Below are 7,363 nucleotides of genomic sequence, written 5' to 3'. Positions count from 1 at the left end.
CACTATTCCGTTAGATGAAATCCAAATCAACGAAAAACTTCAATTCATCGAAGAACCCGTCGAAATAATGGATCGTGAGGTTAAAAGACTTAAGCAAAACAAAATACCAATTGTTAAGGTTCGATGGAATGCTCGTAGAGGACCCGAGTTCACCTGGGAGCGTGAAGATCAGATGAAGAAGAAATACCCGCATCTATTTCCAGAAGATTCGTCAACACCTTCAACAGCTTAAAATTTCGGGACGAAATTTATTTAACGGGTAGGTACTGTAGTGACCCGAACTTTTCCATGTTTATATATATTAATTGAGATTGATATTTACATGATTAAATGTTTCCAACATGTTAAGCAATCAAACTTGATAAGACTTGATTAATTGAAATATGTTTCATATAGACAATTGACCACCCAAGTTGACCGGTGATTCACGAACGTTAAAACTTGTAAAAACTATATGATGACATATATATGGATATATATATAGTTAACATGATACTATGATAAGAAAACATATCATTAAGTATATTAACAATGATCTACATATGTAAAAACAAGACTATTAACTTAATGATTTTTAAACGAGACATATATGTAACGATTATCGTTGTAAAGACATTTAATGTATATATATCATATTAAGAGATATTCATACATGATAATATCATTATAATATAATAATTTAAAATCTCATTTGATATTATAAACATTGGGTTAACAACATTTAACAAGATCGTTAACCTAAAGGTTTCAAAACAACACTTACATGTAACGACTAACGATGACTTAACGACTCAGTTAAAATGTATATACATGTAGTGTTTTAATATGTATTTATACACTTTTGAAAGACTTCAATACACTTATCAAAATACTTCTACTTAACAAAAATGCTTACAATTACATCCTCGTTCAGTTTCATCAACAATTCTACTCGTATGCACCCGTATTCGTACTCGTACAATACACAGCTTTTAGATGTATGTACTATTGGTATATACACTCCAATGATCAGCTCTTAGCAGCCCATGTGAGTCACCTAACACATGTGGGAACCATCATTTTGCAACTAGCATGAAATATCTCATAAAATTACAAAAATATGAGTAATCATTCATGACTTATTTACATGAAAACAAAATTACATATCCTTTATATCTAATCCATACACCAACGACCAAAAACACCTACAAACACTTTCATTCTTCAATTTTCTTCATCTAATTGATCTCTCTCAAGTTCTATCTTCAAGTTCTAAGTGTTCTTCATAAATTCCAAAAGTTCTAGTTTCATAAAATCAAGAATACTTTCAAGTTTGCTAGCTCACTTCCAATCTTGTAAGGTGATCATCCAACCTCAAGAAATCTTTGTTTCTTACAGTAGGTTATCATTCTAATACAAGGTAATAATCATATTCAAACTTTGGTTCAATTTTTATAACTATAACAATCTTATTTCAAGTGATGATCTTACTTGAACTTGTTTTCGTGTCATGATTCTGCTTCAAGAACTTCGAGCCATCCAAGGATCCATTGAAGCTAGATCCATTTTTCTATTTTCCAGTAGGTTTATCCAAGGAAATTAAGGTAGTAATGATGTTCATAACATCATTCGATTCATACATATAAAGCTATCTTATTCGAAGGTTTAAACTTGTAATCACTAGAACATAGTTTAGTTAATTCTAAACTTGTTCGCAAACAAAAGTTAATCCTTCTAACTTGACTTTTAAAATCAACTAAACACATGTTCTATATCTATATGATATGCTAACTTAATTATTTAAAACCTGGAAACACGAAAAACACCGTAAAACCGGATTTACGCCGTCGTAGTAACACCGCGTGCTGTTTTGGGTTAGTTAATTAAAAACTATGATAAACTTTGATTTAAAAGTTGTTATTCTGAGAAAATGATTTTTATTATGAACATGAAACTATATCCAAAAATTATGGTTAAACTCAAAGTGGAAGTATGTTTTCTAAAATGGTCATCTAGACGTCGTTCTTTCGACTGAAATGACTGCCTTTACAAAAACGACTTGTAACTTATTTTTCCGACTATAAACCTATACTTTTTCTGTTTAGATTCATAAAATCGAGTTCAATATGAAACCATAGCAATTTGATTCACTCAAAATGGATTTAAAATGAAGAAGTTATGGGTAAAACAAGATTGGATAATTTTTCTCATTTTAGCTACGTGAAAATTGGTAACAAATCTATTCCAACCATAACTTAATCAACTTGTATTGTATATTATGTAATCTTGAGATACCATAGACACGTATACAATGTCTCGACCTATCATGTCGACACATCTATATATATTTCGGAACAACCATAGACACTCTATATGTGAATGTTGGAGTTAGCTATACAGGGTTGAGGTTGATTCCAAAATATATATAGTTTGAGTTGTGATCAATACTGAGATACGTATACACTGGGTCGTGGATTGATTCAAGATAATATTTATCGATTTATTTCTGTACATCTAACTGTGGACAACTAGTTGTAGGTTACTAACGAGGACAGCTGACTTAATAAACTTAAAACATCAAAATATATTAAAAGTGTTGTAAATATATTTTGAACATACTTTGATATATATGTATATATTGTTATAGGTTCGTGAATCAACCAGTGGCCAAGTCTTACTTCCCGACGAAGTAAAAATCTGTGAAAGTGAGTTATAGTCCCACTTTTAAAATCTAATATTTTTGGGATGAGAATACATGCAGGTTTTATAAATGATTTACAAAATAGACACAAGTACGTGAAACTACATTCTATGGTTGAATTATCGAAATCGAATATGCCCCTTTTTATTAAGTCTGGTAATCTAAGAATTAGGGAACAGACACCCTAATTGACGCGAATCCTAAAGATAGATCTATTGGGCCTAACAAACCCCATCCAAAGAACCGGATGCTTTAGTACTTCGAAATTTATATCATATCCGAAGGGTGTCCCGGAATGATGGGGATATTCTTATATATGCATCTTGTTAATGTCGGTTACCAGGTGTTCACCATATGAATGATTTTTATCTCTATGTATGGGATGTGTATTGAAATATGAAATCTTGTGGTCTATTGTTACGATTTGATATATATAGGTTAAACCTATAACTCACCAACATTTTTGTTGACGTTTAAAGCATGTTTATTCTCAGGTGAATATTAAGAGCTTCCGCTGTTGCATACTAAAATAAGGACAAGATTTGGAGTCCATATTTGTATGATATTGTGTAAAAACTGCATTCAAGAAACTGATTTTGATGTAACATATTTGTATTGTAAACCATTATGTAATGGTCGTGTGTAAACAGGATATTTTAGATTATCATTATTTGATAATCTACGTAAAGCTTTTTAAACCTTTATTGATGAAATAAAGGTTATGGTTTGTTTTAAAATGAATGCAGTCTTTGAAAAACGTCTCATATAGAGGTCAAAACCTCGCAACGAAATCAATTAATATGGAACGTTTTTAATCAATAAGAACGGGACATTTCACCTATACCACAAACCCTACACGCACCCTAATCCCTAATAATTATTAGGATGGTTAACGTACGATATTAATTAAAGCACGCATATATACCCTAAACATTACATTAAACCATAAACAACCCTAAACCCTAAATCATTAGTGTTAGTTGTATATTATATAGCTTTAAGCTTGTCCAAGTCGATGTTATGATTATACGTCACTAGATCTTCCGATATGCTTTAACCTCGTCCAATAAGCCTAGGTGTATAAGATCTATTTGGACAGGCTTAACCTAGTATTTTATGTTTTATAATTTATTTGAATTATGTTCTTATCTTAAACTTATATTACTAGTTACATCTTAAAATTAGATGTATCAAAATAATCATAATTCAAAATTATTATTATTAAGATGAGTTTGCAGATTTAAGTTAATTGCAATCATTAAGTACATATGTAATTGCAATCAATCATCATCAGTTATTGAAGATGTGTTTGCAGATCTAAGAAAATACTTTACGAAATTGAATACAGTAGATAAGTTAATTGCAATCATCAAAAAATTGGGTCACCTTTATTTCATACGCTTTATCCATACCCCTGCATATGAAAAAGAACTTGACAAATTTATTGAACCAGGTTAATTTCTTTCTCCTGCTTACTGAAAACACGAATATATATATATATATATATATATATATATATATAAATAGATTTTGCAAAATACAGGTCTATGATGGACAAGACTTGGATGTCTAAATGTAGATCTCCCCCTGAATTCGAAGAAGGACTCGACAAATTCTTAGAACGTATTTTATCTAGAAAGGAAATAGGTAGCCATATATATTGTCCGTGCATAAATTGTGATAATCTCAAAGGGGTTGATCGGATTGAGGCTAAATCACATCTGCTATGTGATGGTTTTTCGAAGGCTATAAAATTCCAACTGTGCTTCTCGAACTAGATGATACACTAATGTGGGATGTGTGACAACCCGAAAATTTCTGACCAAATTTAAACTTTAATCTTTATATCATTCTGACACGATAAGCAAAGTTTGTTAAGTTAAATCTCAAGAATTTTAAACTATGTTCATACATTCATTTAAACCTCGACCAAATTCTGATGATTCACGAACCATTATATAAATGGATATGATTATATATATATATATATATATATATATATATATATATATATATATATATATATATATGTATATAATATAACTTGAAAATAATAACAAAGTATTAAACGTATAATACTTTACATGAACGTATTTGTTTCAATATGTTTATCAGTGGAATTAGAAGATAATATCAAACGATTGAATTATCAGATACATTAAATTATAATTACGAGTCTCTGTTGAGAGGTCCACTTTGATTTAGGAAACTTTTCTTTTTTAACGGTATTCGAAATAATTGGTAAAGTGAATTGCAAGTAAGAACAAAAGTATCAATTAACGGGAACTAGACAAGAATTAGTGGAGATTCCTATTTGATTTTCAATTTATGCTTTACAACATTTTTCTCGCGATTTTAATAAGATAACTACTTTAACTTTCATCCTAAAGTTGGAACATAGAATGTAAATAACTTAGACGTTGGACATCGATATTTTACATTAAGATGATTTCATATGTTTATTTAACCTTTGAATTTTATATCACGTTTCATCAACAAACGTTAATTTAAAAACTTGAAACCTATTAAGAGTATATTTAATCTTACTTTTCTAAAACTTATTATGATATAACAACTTCTTCTATTATAACCTTTTTAGTAAAATGATTCTTAAATATATTTAGTTTTGGAAAACAAAGGTTTCATATTTATTTAATATTGTTTCAAACGTACAAAAACATTTTTTGGTTTAAAAAGAACTTTATTAGTAAAACGTTTTATAAGATAATTTGTTCATAAGTTTTAAAGAACTTAATTAAAGCTTTGTATCATAAATTATATATATATATATATATATATATATATATATATATATATATATATATATATATATATATAGTTTCAAAAACGTAAACGTGATAAGACATAATATTTTCAATTATTTAAACGTTTTGAACTTTGAAATATAATTAGATAGATATTTCAATTATATATAAGATATACAAAATTATATTTTAAATAATATATATATATATATATATATATATATATATATATTTTACAATGCGTTAATGTATAATTTAAATATAAAATGTTTTGATATTGGTAAACTTATTTTAATAAACAACGAGACATTGATTTATAGATGCAAATTACCACAACACTCAGATGAAGAGATTATACTTTGGGCAATATAGATTATAGATGATTAAGTCTATATTTTTGTTAAAGGTACACATCACGAAACGTAAAATGCCAGTTTTCTAAGCGTATGAAAATGCGTTCGAAAAACCGGAACCGGTACATAAGTCGAGCGTCAACGTATAATTCATCGGTGCTAAAATTACAAATCAGCTATGCACGAGAATATAATATAATATTTAATTAATTCTAAAGATTAAATATATTATATATTAAATATATATATATAATGTGTCGTAGCCATAAGAATTACGAATGTGTGATGAATTTGTGTCTCATGCACTCGTATAAGCTCTCCACACAATTCTCATGCGAGTGCATGAGGTGGTTAGGTGGGCTACATTGCTTATAAAACGAATTCGTGTTCTGCGCTGGTTCATTTCATTCTTATCTCTCGCATCTCTTTCTCTCTATACATATAAATTATAATTATTATTATTATTAAGATTATTATTATTATTAATCTTAAATATTATTATTAGTAGTATTAGTGTTAGTATTAATATTATTATTTATACATAAAATACTACGACGGAGTGCTGTTCGAATACTTTAAAAACGGGTTTTACGAGCGGGGCAGAGCTAAGGAAATTATGGGTTATAGCTATGGAGGTTGTGGGTATGGTTTGAGGGTATGCTCGTAAGGTCAATCTAGTGTTTATCATCTCTGTTGCGTTTACGTACCTTTCCTGCAATATTGAATCACAATATTGATACGTGAGCACTCAAATCTTATCTTTTATATATTAATAGTGTATCTCTGACTAGTGCTCGAGTATATAGAATTATGCATGCTTATACGTTTGATATTGTCATTAGATAGGTTATGTTGAATCCTGAATTAGATACATATACTACTGAGATAGGGTATATGATATGCATGTCGTTGGAAAGCTTGCTAAAAATTAAGAACTTTTCATTTAGAACTCGTGTGATTTCAATGAACGGATTAAAAGATATGGTCAACTGAATTTTAGTATTAATATTAAAAATGATTATTAGTATTATTTCTATCGTCGTTATTATCATCGTTATTATTATTATCTAATAATAATAATTATTAATTATTATTATCGTTATCGTTATTATTATTATTATTATTATTATTATTATTATTATTATTATTATTATTATTATCATCATTATCATTAAAATAATTATTAGTATTATCATTAGTGTTATTAAAATTAGTACCATTATCATAAAAATCGATATTAGTATCAACTAATTATTATGATTAATATTTTTATCATTATTATGAATGTTAGAACTAAAAGCTATTAAACAAATCGATTAGAAAATAACGAGTATGAGTATCATGATGAAATTAAAATATTGTAAGATATTGATTTAAGAGAAAAATATCGTTTTCATTTTTTTAAAAAGTATTACTAATATTAAAACTATCATTTTTACTAAAATTATCATTTTTAATAGAAATATCATTGTTATTATAAAATATCCTTATTATTATCATTTTAGTATTACTATTATTAAAAATTATCATTTTGAATAGAAATATTATTTTTATAAAATATTATT

The sequence above is a fragment of the Rutidosis leptorrhynchoides genome, chromosome 2, assembly GCF_046630445.1.
Source record: "Rutidosis leptorrhynchoides isolate AG116_Rl617_1_P2 chromosome 2, CSIRO_AGI_Rlap_v1, whole genome shotgun sequence".
NCBI classification, from domain to species: domain Eukaryota; kingdom Viridiplantae; phylum Streptophyta; class Magnoliopsida; order Asterales; family Asteraceae; genus Rutidosis; species Rutidosis leptorrhynchoides.
This window is presented reverse-complemented; position numbering follows the sequence as displayed.